At 40.5% G+C, this 21,639-nt stretch overlaps 1 protein-coding gene across 1 annotated transcript in view; it reads right to left on the bottom strand.

The window, feature by feature from the left end:
- The window catches only part of LOC106091148 (sodium-coupled monocarboxylate transporter 2), a gene marked incomplete in the record, with an annotated part of 201,100 nt that extends 185,972 nt beyond the window's left edge, over positions 1-15,128 (bottom strand). The window contains 1 exon segment of the mRNA XM_059363989.1: positions 15,030-15,128.
- Positions 15,129-21,639: the final 6,511 nt, after the last annotated feature.

Raw genomic sequence — 21,639 nt, 5'->3', positions numbered from 1 at the left:
AAGAGAATGTTTCGCAGGCATTAGCATAAAATTGGGCAAAGGCAAAAGTTTTGCTCTGTTCAATTTGTGTAATTAGCTAAAACCATAAATATTGTTGGCACAAATTGGGAGGGGGTAGAATGATTGTGTGGGACTGAGGTTTGGGCCCCCCCCCCCCCCACTTTTAGCAATACATAAGAGGACATTTGGTTTCAGGGCAAATATGTAATTTTAGTTTATGCCCCATTGCCTTGTTAGGCGATTTTGCAAATGGTTTCTAGCCTAAAATGTGTACAAGTTGTACAATTGTGTTGTGTTATGCATGTAGTTGTATTAGTGTGGGGGGATAGTGTGTTGATTGTAAAAGAGAATATAGTTCTGTTTCCTGTACACTGTTTATAAATATGTGGCTGACCATTTATGTTTTCCCTAATCCCTGCTCATTATATGTTGCTATGGTCATTGATGATAATTTCAGTGCAAAAAAAAAGTTCTTATTTAAATCGGATTAGTGTCATGAGGCCAATATTGTTCAAATGAATTAAAAATTATCAATTCAAAACTTGTGGAAGGGTTTTTACATACTTCTAAAGGTTAAATTTTTGGGTTTGGGATAACTTACCGAAATTATCGAATAAGGACTTACCTGAAAAAATAATAAGAAATAAAAATTTTTTAAAAATCTTAATCGTTATAATTAAAATCATTTAGATCACCTTTAAAACAATAGTGACTACTATTCTCAACCGATCTTTATGACATTTTGTATGGATTGAGTGATTAACCTTTTATGCCTTTTTTATGCCCTCCACCATAGCATGGGGTATACTAATTTCGTTATTCTGTTTGTAACACCTCGAAATATGCGTCTGAGACCCCATAAAGTTTTTTTTTTATTAAGACGGACGTTGACGACCCACGCAAACGAAAAAAGAACCATGTTTTGCGGATCTGCACCTGGAATGTCCGCACTCTTTATGGAGAAGGTGCAGTATACGTGCTGGCGGATGTATTAGAGAAGTACAAGGCCGATATTACCGCCTTACAGGAAGTGCAATGGATTGGGAATGGCGTCACTACAACACCAAACGGTGAAGAACTATACTATAGCTGCCATTTGGCTGTAGATTTGTGGCATGCATTAGGCTGTGGAGGCATGCATTTGGCTGTGGAGGCATGCATTTGGCTGTGGATTTGTGGTTAGTCGGAGACTGAAACACCTTGTCTCCAGCTTTACTCCGGTAGATGAGAGGCTAGCCACAATCCGTATAAAATCTAAATTCTTCAACATCAGCCTTATTTGTTCCCATGGCCCGACGGAAGACAAAGACGAGCAGACCAAGGATATTTTCTACGAGCGCCTAGAGAGAGAATATGACCGCTGCCCCGCCCATCATATTAAAATTAAAAATCGTTCTGGGAGATTTTAATGCGAAGATAGTGAAGGAAGACATTTTTGGTCCAACAGTCGGAAAGTTTAGCCTCCACGAGATAACGTCCAGTAATGGGTTGAGGATGATAGATTTTGCCGCCGCAAAAAACATGGTAGTTAGTAGCACCAGATTTCAACATAAAAATATCCACAAAGTCACATGGCTGTCACCCGATCAAAACACGAGAAACCCAATTGATCACGTTGTGATAGATGGAAGGCATTCATCCAGCTTGTTAGATGTACGATCGATCCGTGGAGCGAATATAGATTCGGATCATTACCTTGTTGCAGCAAAGGTTCGCACCCGTTTTAACATGGCGAGGATAGTGCGATCTGACACTGCACGGAAGCTGGCCATTGAAAAGCTGCAAACACAACAAATGGCAGCGGCATACTCCACTCGACTGGCCCAACTGCTTGATGAAAGCACTCCTTGTTCCGATTATATAATGGCAAACTATTGCCCACTCCATGGAAAATGCCGCAAAATCCGTACTTGGGTACTGGAAGCCTCCTCCAAGAAAGCCATGGTACGACCAAGCGTGTCGAGATGCTTCTGGAACCAAAAATGTGGCATATAGAGCAACCCTGCAATCAGTAGCAACGCGCCAGATGAAGGAGAGGTATCGGGAGAAAAGGAGAGAGGAGAAACGTCTTTTCCGCAGAAAGAAAAAGGAAATGGAAAGACATGAGTGTGAGCGAATTGAGATATACAGGAGCCGACGGGTTACCCACTGAACTATTTAAGACCGGAGGCGACACACTGATAAGGCGTATGCATCAGCTTATCTGCGCTATCTGGCTAGAAGAACGCATACCCGATGATTGGAACCTCAGCATACTATGTCCCATACACAAGAAAGGAGACAAGACGGAATGTGTCAACTACAGGGGAATAAGTCTCCTCCCCATCGCATACAAGATACTCTCGAGCTTACTGTGTGAAAGATTAAAACCTAAAGTCAATGAGATAATTGGGCATAATCTGATATAGCTGTCATATAATCCGATCTTGGGTCTTGACTTCTTAAGCCTTTAGAGGGCTCTAATCCTATCCGATTTCACTGAAATTTTGCATGACTTGTTTCGTTATGACTTTCAATAACTGTGCAATTTATAATTCAAATCGGTTCATAACCTGATATACAATAGCTGCCATGTAAACCGCTGTTGGATCTTGACTTCTTGAGCCAATAGAGCGCGCAATTCTCATCAGATTTGGCTGAAATTTTGCATAAGGTGTTTTGTTATGACTTCCATCAACTGTGCTAAGTATGGCGCAAATCGGAACATAAACTGATATAGCTGCCATATAAACCGATCTGGGATCTCGATTTCTTAAGCCTCTAGATTGGCAGAAATTTTGTACAACGGCTTCTCCCATAACTTTCAACATACGTTTCTAATATGGTTTGAATCGATCAATAGCTTGATACAGCACCCATATGAATTTCCATTCATTTATGGTCCGAATCGGACTACACACCACCACAGTGGTCCGGGAATTTTAACTTTGTGCATTTGTTTGCAACGCTCAGAAGGAGAAGAGCTAGACCCATTGATAAGCATACCGATCGGCTTAGAACCACTTCCTGATTCGATTTAGCTATGTCCGTCTGTCTGTCCTGTCTTGTCATGAAATTTTGCACAAGTCTCTTTTTTTTGGCCCAAGGACAAACGCTATTGATTTTGAAAAACATCTGTTCAGATTCAGATATAGCTCCCATATATATTTTTCATCCGATTTGGCTGTAGAAGCCACATTTTTAATACGATCTCTACAAAATTTGGCAAGAGGTGCTTTATTTGACGTCTTCATATGTGTGCAAAATTTCATAAAAATCGGAAAAGATTTAGATATAGCTCATATATATGCTTTTTGTCCGAGATGGCCTTTTAAGGCTGTAGAAGCCGAATTTTTGGTCCGATCCTTACCAAACTTTCATTAAAATCGGTCTACATTTAGATATACCTCCCATATATGTCTTTCGTCCGATTTGGACTTTAAAGGCTGTAGTAGGCACAATTTTGGCCCGATTTCTACAAAATTTAGCGTGATTTATTTTATTTTTAGTCCCAATGCGAATGCATTGCATCGGTCTAGATATATATCTCTTATCCGATATGGTCATTAAAGGCTGCAGAAGCCATTTAGTCCGATCTTAACAAGATATAGTATGAGGTGTTTTATTTGACGTCTTAATGCATGTGCAAAATTTCATAAAATTTGGTTTAAATTTGGATATACAGGGGGGCTGATGAATATTGCTACAATGATGAATATTGCTACATTTTTTTTTCGGTGTATGGAATACATTTTTCTTTTATTCATGTTAAATTAAATTATTAAATTAATTATTAAATTATTATTAATTAAATTAATTAATTAATTAATTAAATTAATTATTAAATTATTATTATTAAATAGAAAAAAAGTTATTACATTTTTTTTTGGTAGCGGCTTTCATCAGCCATATCAGTCCCCGATATATCTTTTATTTAAAATAGACTTTAGCCTGTAGAAACCACAATTTTTGTTCGATTTAGCATGAGACGTTTTATTTGACGTTCCAAAAGGTGCGTAAAATTTCATTAAAGTAGGTCCTGATTTAGATATAGCTCCAATGTATATATTTTATCCGATTGGACTTTTAAGGCAGTAAAAGCCACAATTTTGTTCACATCTCTACATTATTGGGCGTAGGATGTTCTATTTGAGGTCCCAGTACGTGTCATCAAAATTGGGACAGGTTTCGATATAACTTCCATATATTCTTTTAGCCGATATGACCTTTTAACGATGTGAAAATTCAAATTTGTTGTTCTGTCGTAGGAAAATCTTACAAGGTTTCGGTTTAAAGTCTGACTAGATTTCGAGATTAGTTCTACATACAAAAAGTACTAAGTACATCAGGTGGTGTAGGGTATTATATAGTCGGCTCCGCCCGACTTTTGCCTTTCCTTACTGGTATTATTATATCACCGGAGATGGGGTGTATACTAATCTAGTCATTCTCTTTGTAATACCTCGAAATATTGATTGCGATTCCATTTTTATACCCACCACCATAGGTAGGGGGAATATTCATTTTGTCATTCCATTCCATTTTGTCATTCCATATCATTTCCGACCCTATAAAGTGTATATAATATTGATCCTAGCACAAATCTAAGAAGATCTAGTCCGTACGTCCGTCCGTATGTGTGTTGAAATCAGCAGTCTTTAATAAGTAAAAGTGTGCTAATTTCGGCCGGGCCGAATCTTATATACCCTCCACCATGAATCGCATTTGTCAAGATCTTTGCCCGTTATTTCTTTATGGGCAAACAAACGATAATGGATAATAATTGCTATACTATTGGAGTTATACCAAGTTACAAAGCGATTGGGGCATACAAAATGTTCAAAATTTCATACCAATTGCGCCCTAAGCTCAAGATATAAAATCGGGAGATCTGTTTACATGGCAGCTTCATCAGTCTATGCACCGCTTCGGACCATATTCAACACGTATATATAAGTCGTTGTGCAAAACTTCAGACAAATCGCATTAGATTGCGCCTTCTAGAGGCTCAAGAAGTATAGTCGGCAGATCGGTTTATATGGGAGCTGTATTATATAGCAGAGCAGTTATTAAAAGTTAGAATAAAACACTTCATGCAAAATTTCCAGATGCAAAATCGCATAATATTTGCGCTCTCTAGCGGGGTAAGAATATAAGATCCGAGATCGATTTATATGCCAGCTATATCAGGTTATAAACCAATTTGACCATGCTTGGCACAGTTTTTGATAGTTGAAACAAAGCACTTAGTGCCAAATCTCAGCCAAATCAGGTAGTAATTGTGCCTCTAGCAGCTCAAGAAGTCAAGATCACAGATTGGTTTATATGGCAGCTATATCAGGTTATAAATCGATTTTGACCATACAAAACACGTCGTGCGAAATTTCAGCGAAATCGGATAATAATTGCGCCCTCTAGCGACTAAAGAAGTTAAGATTCGAGATCGGTCTATATGGCACTATATCCAAATCTGAACCGATCTGTGCCATATTCCAGGAAGATGTCGAGGGGCCTTACTTAACTCCCTGTCTCTAATTTCGGTGCCATCGGACAATAAATGCGCCTTTTATGGGCGCAAGACATTAAATCGAGAGATCGGTCTATATGGCAGCTATATCCAAATCTGGACCGATTTGGGCCACATTGAAGAAGGATGTCGACTGGCCTAACACAACTCACTGTACCAAATTTCAGAAAAATCCGATAATAAATGTAGCTTTTATGGGCCTAAGGCCCTAAATCGGCGGATCGGTCTAAATGGCAGCTATATCCAAATCTGGACCGATCTGGGCCAAATTGAAGAGGGATGTCGTAGGACCTAACACAACTCACTGTCCCAAATGTCGGCGCAAGCGGACAATAAATGCGCCTTTTATGGGCCCAAGACCATAAATCGAAAGATCGGTCTATATGGCAGCTATATCGAAATCTGGACCGATCTGAGCCAAATTAAAAAAGAAGATTAAAGGGCCTAGCACAACTCACTGTACCAAATTTCAGCAACATCGGATAATAAATGTGGCTTTTATTTGCCTGAGACCCTAATTCGGCGGATCGGTCTATATGGGGGCTATATCAAGATATTCTGCGATATACCCCATCTTCGAACTTAACCTGCTTATGGACAAAATAAGTATCTGTGCAAAGTTTCAGCTCAATATCGCTACTTTTAAAGAGTGTAGCGTGATTTCAACAGACAGACGGACGGACATGTCTAGATCGTCTTAGATTTTTACATTGATCTGTATATATTGGGTTGCCCAAAAAGTAATTGCGGATTTTTTAAAAGAAAGTAAATGCATTTTTAATAAAACTTAGAATGAACTTTAATCAAATATACTTTTTTTAAACTTTTTTTCTAAAGCAAACTAAAAGTAACAGCTGATAACTGACAGAAGAAAGAATGCAGTTACAGAGTCACAAGCTGTGAAAAAATTTGTCAACGCCGACTATATGAAAAATCCGCAATTACTTTTTGGGCAACCCAATATATACTTTATAGGGTCGGAAATGGATATTTCGATGTATTGCAAACGGAATGACAAAATGAATATATCCCCTTCCTTCGGTGGTTGGTATGAAAAAGACCTGTGTGACGACTTCCAACATCCATGCCAAGTATGATCCTATTCGGTCTATAAACTGATATAGCCCCCGTATAAATCGATCCCCGGATTTGACTTCTTGAGCCCATAGCAGCCTTAATTTTCTTCCGATTTGGCTGAAATTTGGAACGAAGACTTGTGTGACGACTTACAACATCCATGCCAAGTATGATCCTATTCGGTCTATAAACTGATATAGCCCCCGTATAAATCGATCCCCGGATTTGACTTCTTGAGCCCCTAGCAGCCTCAGTTTTCTTCCGATTTGGCTGAAATTTGGAACAAAGACTTGTGTGACGACTTACAACATCCATGGCAAGTATGATCATATTCGGTCTATAAACTGATATAGCCCCCGTATAAATCGATCGCCGGATTTGCCTTCTTGAGTCCCTAGCAGCCTCAATTTTCTTCCGATTTGGCTGAAATTTGGAACAAAGACTTGTGTGATGACTTACAACATCCATGCCAAGTATGATCCTATTCGGTCTATAAACTGATATAGCCCCCGTATAAACCGATCCCCGGATTTGACTTCTTGAGCCCCTAGCAGCCACAATTTTCTTTCGATTTGGCTGAAAGTTGGAACAAAGACTTGTATTATGACTTCCAACTTCAGTGCAATGTATCCTTTGAATTGGTTGTTGTCTTCTTGTGTTTTTAGAGGCCTGTATTTACATCTAATAAGGGTTGGAATTTGGCAAAAACACTTCTGTTCCAAACAGATATAACCCCTAGATAAACATATTTCCAGAATTGACTTCTTGAGCCCCTAGAAGCCTCAATTTTCATCCGAATTCGCTGAAACTTGGTACGTGAAGTACATTCATGCTTTCCAAAACTCACATTCCCATAGTTTCTTGAAAACCAATACCACCAAATGACCCCATTTGATTATTACAAAATAATTCAAATGTAAACTGTGTCAATATGGGTAAATTTTAAGCGGTATCCATGGTGTTAGGTACTAGAGCTGATAAAATATCGATGGCAATATCGATATTTTATTTTTTGTCTGACTATCGATTGATAATTTTCCTATCGATAAATTTCCTATCCTATACTGAATGTAATAATATAATATTGGGTTGCCCAAAAAGTAATTGCGGATTTTTCATATAGTCGGCGTTGACAAATTTTTTCACAGCTTGTGACTCTGTAACTGCATTCTTTCTTCTGTCAGTTATCAGCTGTTACTTTTAGCTTGCTTAAGAAAAAAGTGTAGAAAAAGTATATTTGATTAAAGTTCATTCTAAGTTTTATTAAAAATGCATTTACTTTCTTTTAAAAAATCCGCAATTACTTTTTGGGCAACCCTAATACAAATTGCGCCTATAGAGGGCGCAATTTTTTATTTTAAAATATAGGTGACGGGAAACGATACTATCGATATTTGTTAAATATCGAAAATATTGAATGGTGCGATTATCGATATTTTGCCAACTCTAGTAGGTTCCCAAGATTTGGCCCTAGCGAACTTAGTAAGTTTTTAATTATTTTCATTACAAATTAAATTTTCGGACTTTGTTTTTATTTTTTTACTAAAATTTTTATCTCAAAATTCTTCCATTTGTCCCGTATTATTTACTGTGTTAATAACTTGCAAGTAATTAAAAATATGTGTTTTAAACCCTGTTAAACATAAACAAAATTATGAATATGACATGACATAGTTGGCTTATAGCCGCCATATGTCGATGTTTGCTACCATGTAACCATAATTCAGCTGCGAGCAGCATTAGACAGACGACACACACAAAATGTTCTGTATCAACAACTGGGCAATGCCACGAAAACAGCACAACGCATTTACAATGACACATTTTTGAACTTGAAGGTAAACTGGTGGTGGACTTGCAGTGTTCGCCGGCAATGGCATGACATTGTAAGGAGTTTGTGTGTGTGTGTGTGTGTGTGCATGTTATCTATCCTAAGGTTCGTTTTGTTTGCAGTAATTAAAATGTAATTACCCAAACAATTTGCAACCGAGTATCTGTATGATGAGAGAGTTTAAAGTTGAAATGAGGCTTGCACAGTTGCCTAGTTGCTGAGTTCTGGCTGTAGTTATGGCGGTGTAATCGTTACATTTTCTTCTTGGAAATTCTATGACAGTTGGCAGTTTTGTTTGATATCTAACAGTTGATAGAATTCATTTAATTTTTAGCTTTGTTGCTTTGTATGCCTGGGTGTGTGTGTGCTGTGTGTGTGAGTGTTATTTTTATGAAATTAGTTGCCTTAGAGAAAATGGTATAATGGACTTTATTTAATTACACCACACTATTCGATTAAAATGAAAATTTCCGCCATGTCATAATATTTAGGAAATAAGGAAAAAAATCCCCTATTGCATTATGCGATCTTCATTTAGTTGGGAATATCCGCAAGTGATTCATCTCTCGAAATTCCCAATGTTTAAATAATTCTTATACAAAACCAAGTAAACCAAGGAAATGTCAAATGCCAATGGTTAGATGACAGCTAACAAGTAACAGCGTGCTAAGTTCGATAGGGCCGAATCTTTGGAACCCACCACCATGGATTCTGCTAAAAATTTATACAAAATAAATTTAGTTGAAGGGCATAACTTGAAGGGCAAACTTCTGTCAAACCAGCAAAAATTAAAGCTTCTAGGAACCGAACAAGGATGATCGAGAGATCGGTTTACATGGGAGCTATATCAGGTTATAGACTGATTTGTACCATATTTGGCACAGTTGTTGGGAGCCATAACAGAATACCGCATGAAAAATTTCAGTCAAATCGGACCAAACTTGCGGCTTGTAAGGACTCAAGAAGTCAAATCGAGAGATCGGTTTATATGGGGGCTATATCAGGCTATTGACCGATTTGAACCCTACATGGCACTGTTGTCATTACAGAACACTGCAAGCAAATGTTTAGCCAAATCGGGCAAAGCTTGTGATTTCCAGGGGCTCAAAAAGTCAAATCGGGAGATCGGTTTATATGGGAGCTATATCAGGTTATAGACCGATTTGGACCGCACTGGGCAAAGTTGTTGGAAGTCATCGGTAAACATGGTATGTGCAAATTTTGACCCCAAATCGGACAAAAATTCCGGCTTTCAGGGGCTCAAGAAGTTAAATCGGGAGATCGGTTTATATGGGAGCTATATCAGGTTATAGAACGATTTGGACCGTACTTGGCACATTTGTTGAAAGTCATAACAGAATGCTATGTGCAAAATTTCAATCAAATCGGATAAAAATTGCGGCTTGTAAGGGCTCAAGAAGTCAAATCGGGAGATCGGTTTATATGGGAGATACATCAGGTTATACACCGCGTTGGACCACAATAGGCGCACTTGTTGGAAATTATAACGGAACACTTTATGCAAAAATTCAGTCAAATCGGACAAAAATTCCGGCTTTCAGGGGCTCAAGAAGTTAAATCGGGAGATCGGTTTATATGGGAGCTATGTCAGGTTATAGACCCATTTGGACCGTACTCGGCACATTTGTTGAAAGTCATAACAGAATGGTATGTGCAAAATTTCAGCCAAATCGGATAAAAATTGCGGCTTGTAAGGGCTCCAGTAGTCAAATCGGGAGATCGGTTTATATGGGAGATATATCAGGTTATACACCGCGTTGGACCACATATGGCGCACTTGTTGGAAATTATAACGGAACACTATATGAAAAATTTCAGTCAAATCGGACAAAAATTCGGGCTTTCAGGGGCTCAAGAAGTTAAATCGGGAGATCGGTTTATATGGGAGCTATATCAGGTTATAGACCGATTTGGACCGTACTTGGCACATTTGTTGGAAGTCATAACAGAATGCTATGTGCAAAATTTCAGTCAAATCGGATAAAAATTGCGGCTCGTAAGGGCTCAAGTAGTCAAATCGGGAGATCGGTTTATATGGGAGATGTGTCAGATTATAGACCGATTTGGACCGCACTTGGCACATTTGTTGAAAGTCATTACAGAACACTTTGTGCAAATTTCAGCCTGATTGAACGAAAATTGTGGCTTGTAAGTACTCAAGAAGTCAAATCGGGAGATGGGTTTACATGAGAGCTATATCTATATCTGAACCGATATGGCCCATTTGCAATTCCCTATCAACCTGAGTCAGTACTAAGTATCAGTGCAAAATTTCTTGCGGCCAGCTTTACGCATTCGACCGCTATCGTGATTTCGACAGACGGACGGTCGGACATGGCTAGGTCGACTCAGAACATCGAGACGATCAAGAATATACTTCATGGGGCCTTAGACTAATATTCCGAGGTGTTACAAACGGGAATGACTAAGTAGTATAGCGATAGTAGCGATAGTCGCTGCACTAGATCGCATGGGGATTCACCCCATAATCTCCCAGTGGACCCATTGTATGCTTTATGGTAGGATTATTAATGCGAACCTGGGAGTGTGGTCAGAAGACGGGTAACCAAAGGAACACCCCAAGGAGGGGTGTTCTCGCCGATTCTATGGAACGTCGTGATTAATGAAATACATATGGATCTCGGTGGGGACGGCACGAAGATTATCGAGCGACGTCGAGCTGTTGGTTCGAGGCAGGTTTCTGTCGACGATCAGCGAGATCATGGAAGGGTCACGGAAGAGGTTGTCGCGATGGGCTACCAGAAATGGGTTGAGGACCAACCGAGGGAAGACGGAGCTGGTGCTCTACACGCGTAGGTATAAGATACCGGAGTTCAGACTCCTGTTCTTGGACGAGGTCACCCTGCGGCTGTCCTAGACATACTCCTCGATTTGAAACTGTCCTGGAAGAGGAACACCAAGGAAAGAAGCTGTATGGTACCATGCGCTTTTTACTCCTGCAGGAGGATATTCGGTAGGAAGTTGGGGGTAACTCCCAAGATGATTTATTGGTTGTATCAGCCATCGTGAGACCAGTATTGACCTATGGGGTACTGGTACGGAGGAATGCAATAGAGAAGAAGAAGCGTGCGAGGAAGTTCGAGAAGGTACAGAGACTGACCTGCGTCGGGGTCACAGAGCCACTGAGATCCGCACCGTGGGCAGGCCTGGAGTCAATGCTGGATATGCAGCCCATTGAGATCTATATTCAAACTTCGCCGCCAGAATCGCGCTTAGGCTGAGGGAGCTCAGCATGCAGACGGAGTATGGTTAGGTCCACAGTTTGATTCTTGGTCTTATGGATGCGGAGGGTAGACTGACGAGGATCTCCGACTACCTGGCACCTGTGCCGACAGGAGTGAGGGCATCTGCGATTCGATTTCCTGAGAAAAACGAATGGAGGGCGAATGCTGTGCTTGAGATGGATGAGACCTCCATCTACACCGATGGCTTTAAAATGGAGTCAGGAACTGGATTGGGGGTCTACTCTGATGCACTCAATATCAGTTTGTCTCTGAGACTGCTGGAAGAGTGTACGGTCTTTCAGGCAGAGGTCTGTGCCATTGCAGTGGGCGCAAGGGAAATTCTGGTAAGGGTAAGGGATCCTCGAAACTCAGAATTTATGTGGACAGTATGGCTGCGCTCAAGGTCTTACGGTCGAGGATGGTGAGGTCGAGATGCATGGCGGATTCTTTGGAGTCCCTGGATAGGCTCCGGGCCCTCGATGTGACGATGACAAGGGTTCCTGGGCATGAGAGGATTTCATGGAATGAGAGGGCGGACGAGTGCGCCATGAGGGGTTCGTCTGCGCCAGCCGAACCCGTCATCGGTCGTGTCTACATGCCATTTGTCGAGAAGAGGTCGATGAATACCATAACAGGGGTCATAACCGGACACTGTGCCATAGGCCGCATGACGGCGCGCATGGGAATACCGTAGAATGACGTCTGAGGGAGACTATTGAGCACTAGCTGTTTTCTTGTCCGGGTCTGCAGGCACGTAGGTTCTCCTTTGTGTGGAGCCGTTTCTACTGAGATCGGGTTGAACTTGCGAACGTACCTCTGGTTGGTCTCCTGAGATTTGTTGAAGGAACAGGTGGAGACCGATGTGCCATAGGCCGCATGACGGCGCGCATGGGAATACCGCACAATGACGTCTGAGGGAGACTATTGAGCACTAGCTGTTTTCTTGTCCGGGTCTGCAGGCACGTAGGTTCTCCTTTGTGTGGAGCCGGTTCTACTGTGATCAGGTTGAACTTGCGAACGTGCCTCTGGTTGGTCTCCTGAGATTTGTTGAAGGCACAGGGAAGTTCTAAAGGGGGGTGCCATAATGGGCTATATCGGTATCCGAAAATCGGCTATATCGGACTATACCTTGATATAGCCCCCATATAGACCTATCCGACGATTTAGGGTCTTAGGCCTTATATGGACCACATTTATTATCCGATTATGCTGAAATTTGGGACAGTGAATTGTGTTAGGCCACTCAACATTCTTCTTCAATTTTGCCCAGATCGGTCCAGATTTGGATATAGTTGCTATATAGACCGATTCGCCGATTTAAGGTCTTAGGCCTATAAAAGCCACATTTATTATCCGATTTTGCTGAAATTTGGGACGGTGAGTTGTGTTAGGCCACTCGACATCCTTCTTTAATTCCGCGTAGATCGGATCTGATTTGGATATAGCTGCCATATAGACCGATCCGCCGATTTAGGGTCTTAGGCCCATAAAAGCCACATTTATTAACCGATTGTGCTGAAATTTGGGACAGTGAATTGTGTTAGGCCACTCAACATTCTTCTTCAATTTTCACCAGATCAGTCCACATTTGGATATAGCTGTCATATAGACCTATCCGCCGATTTAGGGTCTTTGGTCCATAAAAGCCAAATTCATTATCCGATTTTGCTGAAATTTGGGACAGTGAGTTGTGTTAGGCCCTTCGATATCCTTCTTCAATTTGGCTTAGATCGGTGCAGATTTGGATATAGCTGTCATTTGGACCGATCTTTCGATTTAAGGTTTTGGGCTTATAAATGGCGCATTTTTTGTCCGAAGTCATCGAAATTTGAGACAGTGCGTTAAATTAAGCCCCTCGACATATTTCTTTAAAATGGCCTAGATCGGTCCAGATTTGGATATAGCTGTCATATAGACCGATCAATCGATTTAAGGTTTTGGGCCAATAAAAGGCGCATTTATTTTCTGATTTTGCTGAAATTTGGGACAGTGAGTTGTGTTAGGCACTTCGACATCCTTCTTCAATGTGGCTTAGATCGGTGCAGATTTGCATATAGCTGTCATATAGACCGATCTTTCGATTAAAGGTTTTGGGCTTATAAATGGCGCATTTTTTGTCCGAAGTCACCGAAATTTGAGACAGTGAGTTAAATTAAGCCCCTCGATATACTTCTTCAATTTGGCCCAGATCGGTTCAGATTTGGATTTAGCTGCCATATAGACCGATCTCTCGTTTTCAGGTCTTGCGCCCATAAAAGTTGCAATAATTGTCCGATGTCGACGAAATTTGAGACAGTGAGATGTGTTAGGCGCTTTGACATCCTTCTTCAATTTGGCTTAGATCGGTGCAGATTTGCATATAGCTGCCATATAGACCGATCTCTCGATTTAAGGTTTTGGGCTTATAAATGGCTCATTTATTTTCTGATTTTGCTGAAATTTGGGACAGTGAGTTATGTTTGGCCCTTCGACATCCTTCTTCAATTTGGTCATGATTGGTCCAGATTTGAATATCGCTGCCATATAGCCGATCTCTCGATTTAAGGTTTTGGGGCCATAAAAGGCGCATTTATTGCCCGATTTAGCAGAAATTTGGGATAGTGAGTTGTGTAAGGCTTTTCGACATTTTTCTGCAACTTGGCCCAAATCGGTCCAGATCTCGAGTTAAAGTCTTGGCATCATAAAAGGCGTATTCATTTCCCGATTTAGCCAAGATTTGAGATAGTGAGTTGTGTTAGGCCCTTTGACATCCTTCTTCAATTTGGTGTAGATCGGTCTAGATTTGAGTATATCTGCCAGTGACTTATGCTTGGCTTTTCGACATCCGTACCGTATATGGTTCAGATCGGTTTATTTTTAGATATAGCTACTAAAAAGACCAATATTTTGTTATACACAATTGAACAATGACTTTTACTTTTTAGTATTTGGTCCAAATTGGGACATTTTTCGATATAGCTGCATAAAGTATGCATTTTTCACCGGATTTTGACGAAAGGTAGTTTACATGTGCACCCGAGGTGGTGGGTATCCCAAGTTCAGCCCGTCCGAACTTAACGCCTTTTTACTTGATTTTGTTTGTCATTATTTTATTTCGTTTTCTAAATTGATTTCAGTTTCATTAATTCAATCAAATTGAATTTTATTTCACTCAAAGCCGCATGGACCATATGCATTGTCAATACATTATCTCATGTTCTCTTTTAAAATATTCATGCTCACTCTCACTCTCTCTCATCTCATCTCACATCTATTTTTGATCTCTTGTCCATATAATGGGGTTGAGATGTTATTTTCTATTGCCCGTGCATATGTTTTACAATAAAAAAAAGGCTACTGACACACTTACCCTTTAGATGAATTACTTCTCTGTTTGAAGAACAAATTATAGTTTGTTAAATATTTGGCCTAAACCAAAACCTTGGACAAGTTAACACAACAATTTTCCGTTATCCAAATTTTGTAATCCGCTGTATCGTATGTTTCTTTTAAGGGAACAAGTCTACTCTACGAAACCCACTGTCACAATATCTTACATTCTTGCCAATGTACTTTCCCTTTAAAGAGGGCCCATACTCATCGCCCTGCGGTAATGACGACAAACGTTCGTATTGCTCGGCTCTAAGCGGCAACTGAGTAAATAGCCTATAATTAAGCCAACCAACAACAAGTTGAAAAGTCAGCTAGACCTTCTAGCCAGTCAGCTAGACCTCCCGCCAACAAGTAAACAAAACAGAGAATACAAATACAAAAAAATAAGTGGAGAGAGAGCAAAAAAAACCAAACAAACAATTAAACAAATTAAACCATGTGAGTTCTCTAAACTAAATACGTCAATTATTTATACTCGCATGACAAATAAATCATGAAAAAAAACCACAGCTATGGCCACAGCATCATCAGCGACTACCGACTGCCGACCACCGGCCAACTAACTCATCATTGGCAATGACAAAATAATTGCCACCTTTCAAAGGTGGTAGGTGGTGGTGGTGGTGGTGCTGGAATCACGACAAATCATTCAATCGTCATTCTGCGCTTCATTTGGGAATTCATTCATGATTGAGTGGCTAATGTGGATTTTGCTCAGGAAGGTGGCAAGTTATTTATTTGGTTGGATGTTCTTGCCAGTAAGTGATGATTATTTGGCATTTTATTTGCTGTGAAATATGATCACACCCATTTAAGTCGCATTGTTGAGCTATAAAAAGCCACTGTTTGATGCTTTTTATTTGTACTTGTCTCTAGGGCCTGGACTTTGATACAGTCTTCTGACATTGCTTAGTCATTCTACTAAAACGAGGGTCATTCTTATCATTTGTTGGAGTTTTTTTTTTCATAGCAACACAAAAACAAGTAAAAAGGCATTAAGATCGGCCGGGCCGAACTTAGGATACCCATCACCTCGGGTATATATGTAAACCACCTTTTGTCATAATCCGTTGAAAAATTCATAATTTATGCCCCCATAGCAGCTTTATCGACATATGGTGCGGTTTGCACCAAATTGGACTCTGATATTGAGAGGTCTAATAAGTCATTGCTAAATTTGTTAGAACAAAATATTGTGTTTTTATGGGGCCAAGACTATAAATCGAGATATCGGTCTATATGGCAGCTATATCCAAATCTGAACCGATCTGAGCCAAATTCCAGAAGGATGTCGTAGGATCTAACAAAACTCACTGTCCCAAAGATCGGTCTATATGGCAGCTATATCCAAATCTGAACCGATCTGGGCCAAATTCAAGAAGGATGTCGTAAGGTCTAACACAACTCACTGTTCCAAATTTTGGGGACATCGGACAATAAATGTGGCTTTTATGGGCTTAAGACCTTAAAACGAGAGATCGGCCTATATGGCAGCTATATTCAAATCTGAACCGATCTGGGCCATATTGCAGTGGGATGTTGGGTGGCTTAACATAACTCACTGTTCCAAATTTCGGCGAAATCGGAAAATAAATGCGCCTTTTATGGGCCTAAGACCTTAAATCGAGAGATCGGTCTATATGGCAGCTATATCCAAATCTGAACCGATCTGGGTCAAATTGAAGAAGGATATCGAAGGGCCTAACAAAACTCACTGTTCCAAATTTCAGCGACATTGGACAATAAATGCGCCTTTTAGAGTCCAAAACCTTAAATCGACAGATCGATCTATATGGCAGCTATATCCAAATCTGAACCGATCTGAGCCAAATTGCAGAAAGTTGTTAAAGAGCATAAGACAACTCACTGTTCCAAACTTCGGCGAAATCGGACAATAAATGCGCCTTTTATGGGCCCCAAACCTTAAATCAAGATATCGGTCTATATGGCAGCTATATCCAAATCTGAACCGATCTGGGTCAAATTCAAGAAGGATGTCGAAGGCCCTAACAAAACTCACTTTTCCAAATTTCAGCGACATTGGACAATAAATGCGCCTTTTAGAGTCCTAAACCTTAAATCGACAGATCGATCTATATGGCAGCTATATCCAAATCTGAACCGATCTGGGTCAAATTGAAGAAGGATATCGAAGGGCCTAACAAAATTCACTGTTCCAAATTTCAGCGACATTGGACAATAAATGCGCCTTTTAGAGTCCAAAACCTTAAATCGACAGATCGATCTATATGGCAGCTATATCCAAATCTGAACCGATCTGAGCCAAATTGCAGAAAGTTGTTAAAGAGCATAAGACAACTCACTGTTCCAAACTTCGGCGAAATCGGACAATAAATGCGCCTTTTATGGGCCCCAAACCTTAAATCAAGATATCGGTCTATATGGCAGCTATATCCAAATCTGAACCGATCTGGGTCAAATTCAAGAAGGATGTCGAAGGCCCTAACAAAACTCACTGTTCCAAATTTCAGCGACATTGGACAATAAATGCGCCTTTTAGAGTCCTAAACCTTAAATCGACAGATCGATCTATATGGCAGCTATATCCAAATCTGAACCGATCTGAGCCAAATTGCAGAAAGTTGTTAAAGAGCATAAGACAACTCACTGTTCCAAACTTCGGCGAAATCGGACAATAAATGCGCCTTTTATGGGCCCCAAACCTTAAATCAAGATATCGGTCTATATGGCAGCTATATCCAAATCTGAACCGATCTGGACCAAATTCAAGAAGGATATCGTAGGGCCTAACACAACTCACTGTCCCAAATTTCAGCGAAATCGGACAATAAATGCGCCTTTTATGGGCCCCAAACCTTAAATCAAGATATCGGTCTATATGGCAGCTATATCCAAATCTGAACCGATCTGGGCCAAATTGAAGAGGGATGGCGAAGGGCCTAACAAAACTCACTGTTCCAAATTTCAGCAAAATCGGATTATAAATGTGGCTTTTATGGACCAAAGACCCTAAATCGGCGGATCGGTCTATATGGCAGCTATATTCAAATCTGGCCCGATCAGGGCCATATTGAAGTGGGATGTCGGGTGGCTTAACATAACTCACTGTTCCAAATTTCGGCGTAATCGGAAAATAAATGCGCCTTTTATGGGCCCAAGACCTTAAATCAAGAGATCGGTCTATATCGGTCGAGATCGGTCTAGATCGGTCGAAATCGGAAAAAAAATGTGCCTTTTATGGGCCCAAGACCTAAAATCGAGAGATCGGTCTATATGACAGCTATATTCAAATCTGAACCGATCTGGGCCAAATTGCAGAAAGTTGTTAAAGAGCAACTCACTGTTCCAAACTTCGGCGAAATCGGACAATAAATGCGCCTTTTATGGGCCCAAACCTTTAAATCAAGGGATCGGTCTACATGGCAGCTATATCCAAATCTGGGCCAAATTAAAGAAGGATGTTGAAGGACCTAGCACAACTCACTGTCCCAAATTTCGACCAAATCGGACAATAAGTGCGCCTTTTAAGGGCCCCAAACCTTAAATTGAGGGATCGGTCTATATGACAGCTAAAGGGTGATTTTTTTGAGGTTAGGATTTTCATGCATTAGTATTTGACAGATCACGTGGGATTTCAGACATGGTGTCAAAGAGAAAGATGCTCAGTATGCTTTGACATTTCATCATGAATAGACTTACTAACGAGCAACGCTTGCAAATCATTGAATTTTATTACCAAAATCAGTGTTCGGTTCGAAATGTGTTCATTCACCGTTCAGCGATGAGGCTCATTTCTGGTTGAATGGCTACGTAAATAAGCAAAATTGCCGCATTTGGAGTGAAGAGCAACCAGAAGCCGTTCAAGAACTGCCCATGCATCCCGAAAAATGCACTGTTTGGTGTGGTTTGTACGCTGGTGGAATCATTGGACCGTATTTTTTCAAAGATGCTGTTGGACGCAACGTTACGGTGAATGAACACATTTCGAACCGAACACTGATTTTGGTAATAAAATTCAATGATTTGCAAGCGTTGCTCGTTAGTAAGTCTATTCATGATGAAATGTCAAAGCATACTGAGCATCTTTCTCTTTGACACCATGTCTGAAATCCCACGTGATCTGTCAAATACTAATGCATGAAAATCCTAACCTCAAAAAAATCACCCTTTATATCCAAATCTTAATCGATTTGGGGCCAAATTGCAGAAGAATGCCAAGGGACCCAACACAACTCACTCACAAAATTTTGGAGACAGCGGACAGTAAATGCGCCCTTTATGGGCTCAAAACCTTAAATCGAGAGATCGGTCTATATGAGAGCTATATCCAAATCTAGGTCAAATTGCAGAAAGATAGCGAGGGGCCTAACACAACTCACTGTCCAAAATTTCGGCGACATCGGACAGTAAAAGCTCATTTTATGGGTCCAAAACTACAAATCGAGAGATCGGTCTAAATGGCAGCTATATCCAAATTTGGGCCGAATACTGAGGAAACCATCAGGAAAATTTTCAGCTGTGGTTTTCCCCTCCTAATGCTGGCAACATTTGTGAGGTACTATGCCATGTGAAACTACTCTCCAAAGAGGTGTTGCGGCACGCCGTTCGGACTCGGCAATAAAAACGAGGCCCATTATCATTGAGCTTAAACTTGAATCGGACTGCACTCATTGATATGTGAGAAGTTTGCCCCTGTTCCTTAGGGTTCATGCGCAAAACTTGTAATTTCCAATCGCAAACGTAATGACAAAATAATACCCCCATTCTTCGGTGGTGGATATAAACAAGTAAAAGCGTGGTAAGTTCGGCCGGGCCGAATCGTGGGAACCCATCACCATGGATTCTGCTTAAATATGAGAGCTGTATCAGGTTATAGACCGATTTGGACCGTATTCAGCACAGTTGTTGGAAGTAGCTCCCATATAAACTGATCTCCCGTTTTATCTTCTTGAGCCTCTAGAAGCCGCAGTTTTTGTTCGATTTGGCTAAATTTGTTTTGCTAAAATTTGGCACGCAGTGTTCTGTTATGACTTTCAACAACTGTGAAAAGTACGATCTAAATCGGCCTATAACCTGATATAGCTCCCATATAAACCCATCTCCCGAGTAGACTTCTTGAGTCCTTGAAAGCCGCAATTTTTGTCCGATTTGGCTGTAATTTGACTTGCGGTGTCCTGTTATGACTTCCATCAACTGTACCAAATACAGCCAAAATCGGTCTATAACCTGATACAGCACTCAAGTAAACCGGTCTCTCGATCATCATTGTTCGGTTCGTAGAAGCTTTAATTTTTGCTGGTTTGATAGAAGTTTGGTATGTAGAATAAAACAAGTAAAAGCGTACTAAGTTCGGCCGGGCCGAATCTTATCTACCCTCCTCCATGGATCGCATTTGTCGAGCTCTTGCCACGGTATGTCTTTTTAGGCAAACAAAGAATAAAAGTGAAGAATTGCTATGTTTTTGGCACAATATCAAGTTATGGTTCATTTCGGATCATAATTGAACTGTCTATTGGAGACCATAGAAGAAGTCATTGTGAAAAATGTCAGCCAAACTAGTACGATTTGCGCACTTTAGGGGCTGAAGAAGTAAAATAGGGAGATCGGTTTATAGGGAAGCTGTATTAGGCTATAAACCGATTCATGACATATTCGACACGTTTGTTAAAGGTCATGGGATAAGCCGTTGTACAAAATTTCAACCAAATCGGATAATACTTGCGCCTTTTAGAGGCTCAAGAAGTCAAAATCCCATATCGGTTTATATGGCAGCTATATCAGGTTGTGGGCCGATTTGAACTATTCTTAGCACAGTTGTTGAAAGTCATAATAAAACATCTCATGCTAAATTTCAGCCAAATCGGATAGGAATTGCTCCCTGTAGAGGCTCAAGAAGTCAAGACCCCAGATCGGTTTATATGGCAGCTATATCAGGTTATGGACCGATTTCAACCATACTCACTACAGTTGTTGGAAGTCATAATAAAACATCCCATGCAAAATCGGATAATAATTGCGCCCTCTAGTGGCTCAAGAAGTCAAGACCCCAGATCGGTTTATATGACAGCTGTATCAGGTTATATACCGATTTGAACTATTCTTAACACAATTATTGAAAGTCATAATAAAACATCTCATGCAATATTTCAGCCAAATCGGATAAGAATTGTGCCCTCTAGCGGCTCAAGAAGTCAAGACCCCAGATAGGTTTATATGGCAGCTATATCCGGTTATGGACCGATTTGAACACAGTTATTGGAATTCATAACAAATTTAGTTTTGCGAAATTTCAGCCAAATCGGATAGGAATTGCGGCTTCCAGGGGCTCAAGAAGTCATATCGGGAGATCAGTTTATATGGGAGCTATATCCGGTTATAGAGCGTTTTGGACCCTACTTGAGGCAGTTATTGGAAGTCATAGCATAACACTACGTACAAAATTTCAGCCAAATCGGATGAAAATTGCGACTTGTAGGGGCTCAAGAAATCTAATTTGGAGATCGATTTATATTCTTGAACCCCTAAAAGCACACAGTGTTCTGTTAAGATTTTCAACAACATACTCAGCACAGTTGTTGGAAGTCATTATAAAACACCCCATGCAA

Source organism: Stomoxys calcitrans, chromosome 2 (genome assembly GCF_963082655.1).
Source record: "Stomoxys calcitrans chromosome 2, idStoCalc2.1, whole genome shotgun sequence".
Classification (NCBI taxonomy): domain Eukaryota; kingdom Metazoa; phylum Arthropoda; class Insecta; order Diptera; family Muscidae; genus Stomoxys; species Stomoxys calcitrans.
Note: the sequence above shows the minus strand (reverse complement) of the source record. Positions and strands in the feature narration are given on the sequence as shown.